Genomic DNA, 3,610 nt, shown 5'->3' on the forward strand with positions numbered 1-3,610 from the left:
ACAAAGGCGGCCGGGCGTGGGGCTGGCCACTCACCCCCTCGTGTGGTGCCGTGCCGGCCTTCATAGGTGCTCGCTAACAGCACTTGCCCCAACAATGTAGGTAGACTATACGGGGGTTATTTGTATTTACTTTCTGTGTCCTGAGAAATTGTTCACGCAGGCATACAAACAAACAAACACACATACACGCCCACACACACACACGCATGCACGCACACAAAGACAAAGGTCCTCCGTGTAGCTTCATAGACTGTCGGGGCAAGTGTTGTGTTCGCGTTCGACCGCCTTTGTGTTGTGTTCGCGTTCGACCGCCTTTGTCTCTCCAGTCTCGACGCCTAAACACCGCACCAGGTGCTCAATCAAGGCCGAGTCGCCCTAGGGGGCGGTCTTAGTAAAGGCCTAGAGTGGGTGGCCAGCACCACGCCCGGCCGCCTTTGTCTCCCTTAGTGGCGATGTTTACACACCGCACCAGGTACTGATTTGAGGCTGAGTCGACTTAGGCGATGCTCACGACCGGTTACAGATATTCACCACAGACGGAATCCCTGAGCGGGAATCGAACGCGGTTTCGCCAGGGTTTCCAACGCAGTGCGTCAACCACTTGCGCCACCGCTCCCCTCCCCCCAAAAAGGCAAATATCCGCCAAGAAAATAATCGTGAAACGCAATCCTTTACAAATAATTAGATGAAATGTTTATTCAACAGTAAACTTGGGTACTGGCCGTACAACAACAGCGCCAACAACAACAACAACAGGGATGAGGGGTGTTGTAAGGTAGTGAAGCGATTCGCGCAAACCATAATCACATGTATTGGTGAAGTATGGTCAAACACCCCCCCCCCCCAGTGCGATCTCCGTGACGTTCACAAAGAGGACCCTGCCACCGATGAGTTGACACAATACATTTAGAAATAAATTTTGCTCTGAAATTTCGCGCGCTTGCACCAACAGCGCTCGTATAATGTCAAATCGGCCGATACATTCTACTACCTCGGAGGCAAAGGTTGGTGGCTCGCACCGAGATTATTTATTATGAATTTTTTTTCTGCCAGGCTACGCGGTGGCCAAGAGATGGCGGTACAGCAACTTGATTATTGAATCCGTCTGTGCGGATCTTCTCTGCGTGGTTGGGTTGTCTCGCGCGGTACGACTGTTTTGCGGGTTCATCTCACGGTCAGAGACGCTCAAATCTTTTAACAACTCAGTCAAACGTTAGCTCGGATACACAATGAGCATCTCTCGATGTTTGATATTATTATTATTATTGTCGCTATTAATCAGACTATAATCTAGCATATATAATACACAGCTAGCAAAAATGAGCACAAGCCCATCTCTCAGAATAAAGCGTGACGCTTTACGCAATAGATCTGCTATACATATATATGTATATGATACTGTAAGTAAACAGAACATGGAACATGCGTGTCTACTCAAACGAGAATTGGACTTGCGCTCATTTCTCATTGATATTCGGTGGCGCTGAAAAATTCCACATTTCTATGATGGGGACCATTAAAGACTCTAAGCCTATCTATATATATATACATATATATGACAAACATTGGAGATTCGCACGTAAACCTTTCACAGACTGTTGGGGGCAAGTGGGGTGTTAACGAGCACCATCCGTGAAGGCCGGCCACGATAAGCGTGTGGCCGGCACCCCTCCGGTTCGAGGCTGAGTCGACCTAGTTGAGGCCCAGAACCGGTCCACACAATCGTTCCCCGGTGCCGGTGGTTCGCGGGATCCGTGAGCGACGACAAATCGAACTCGCCACGGACGTGATTTTCGCAGCGCGCTCACCGCTGCGCCACCGCTCCTCCGACGCTCGCTCGGTCATGGCGGGACATCGTCACCGAAATCGGCGTCGTGTGAGCCGGTTGACAAAACGCAAGCGTCTGCTGCTGTTCGATTGCACGGAATCTCCCCGTGGGGGGGGTGGGGGGGGGTGGTCACCGTTTGGTGCGAACGCCCCCCCCCCAAAAAAAATCCCCATCACAGCACGGGCTCGGGGCGGGCGGGGGCGCGCGGGCGCTGTTAAATCGATCTCCGATCAGTATCGGTTCGGTTCGGTTTCGTGATTTTGTTTCTTCTTCGATTCTTGTCGCCCGTGCGAACCTTGAACCGCGGCTCCCGCGTGACGCTGGGGGATAAACGACGGTCGCCCGCGTGACCCGGCAAGGTTAGGGGCGAGCCAGTCCATTATACTCGCCCCCCACCCCACGCCCCCCTGCGCCCTGCGCGTACACAACACGAGTCGTCGCCAGCTACCCCCCCCCCCCCCCGGTTGACCGAAGGAAGCGGTAGAAAGAAGAGGGTGGCGTGGGTGGGGTGAGGTTGGGGGGGGGGTGGGGGTGGTGGGGCCGCTGCTGCGACACCCGGCGACCCGAGTTCGTTTCTTGCCGTTCACGTGTACCATCATCAACATGACCACCATCAACATCACCATCAACATCACCATCAACAACACCACCACCATCACCAACACCACCACCAACACCATCGCCACCATCACCAACACCAACATCACCATCAACAACACCATCACCACCATCACCAACACCGTCACCACCATCACCAACATCACCATCAACAACACCACCACCATCACCAACACCACCACCATCAACACCATCAACACCATCACCACCACCACCATCACCACCACCACCATCAGCAACACCATCACCACCATCACCACCACCAACATCACCACCACCATCAACACCATCACCAACACCATCAACACCATCACCACCACCATCACCACCATCAACACCATCACCACCATCAACACCACCACCACCATCAACACCACCACCATCAGCAACACCATCACCACCATCACCACCACCAACATCACCACCACCATCAACACCATCACCACCAACATCAACACCATCACCACCATCAACACCACCACCACCATCAACACCACCACCACCACCACCATCACTACCATCAACACCACCACCACCACCATCACCAACACCATCACCAACACCATCACCACCATCAACACCACCATCACCACCACCACCATCAACACCACCACCACCATCACCAACACCATCACCAACACCGTCACCACCACCATCCCCACCACCAACATCACCACCACCACGACCATAACCACCACCATTACTACTACCGTCACCACCATCATCACCACCATCACCATCATGGTAGTGGTGATGGTGGTGATGGTGGTGATGGTAGTGGTGGTGATGGTGGTGATGGTGTGAAGGCTTGGGGGATATTTGCCTTTGTCTTTGTCTGTTGGCCCCGGGGTGATGGCGGTGATGGTGGCGGTGGTGGCGGTGATGGTGGTGGCGGTGGAGGAGGAGGAGAGGGGGAGGGAAGAGAGACTTTGTGCTCGGGGTCACGGGACTGGGGAGGTCGCGGCGCCTTGACACGGGGGGGACGCAATGCTCTCAATCAGGGCAGCAGCAGCAGCAGAGGCAGCAGCAGCAGGAGGAGAATGGGATCTCTGCCCTCGGCGTGAACCTGCACGGCGCGCGGCGATGCGCGACCACCGTTGTTCAAGGGCTCAAGGCTACGCGAACGCCTCCTCCTCCTCGGCGCACGCTCGGATCCCAGCAGCG

The 3,610-nt window shown here is 54.7% G+C and overlaps 1 long non-coding RNA gene across 1 annotated transcript in view; it reads right to left on the reverse strand.

Annotated features, from left to right (window-relative positions):
* Positions 1 to 670: 670 nt before the first annotated feature.
* The window catches only part of LOC144729318 (uncharacterized), a 9,034-nt gene continuing 6,094 nt past the window's right edge, over positions 671 to 3,610 (reverse strand). The window contains exon 2 of the long non-coding RNA XR_013587724.1: positions 671 to 2,148. This is a non-coding gene — a long non-coding RNA (uncharacterized LOC144729318). The remainder of the gene's footprint in view (positions 2,149 to 3,610) is intronic.

Source organism: Lampetra planeri, chromosome 1 (genome assembly GCF_965212315.1).
Source record: "Lampetra planeri chromosome 1, kcLamPlan1.2.h2, whole genome shotgun sequence".
Taxonomy (NCBI): domain Eukaryota; kingdom Metazoa; phylum Chordata; class Hyperoartia; order Petromyzontiformes; family Petromyzontidae; genus Lampetra; species Lampetra planeri.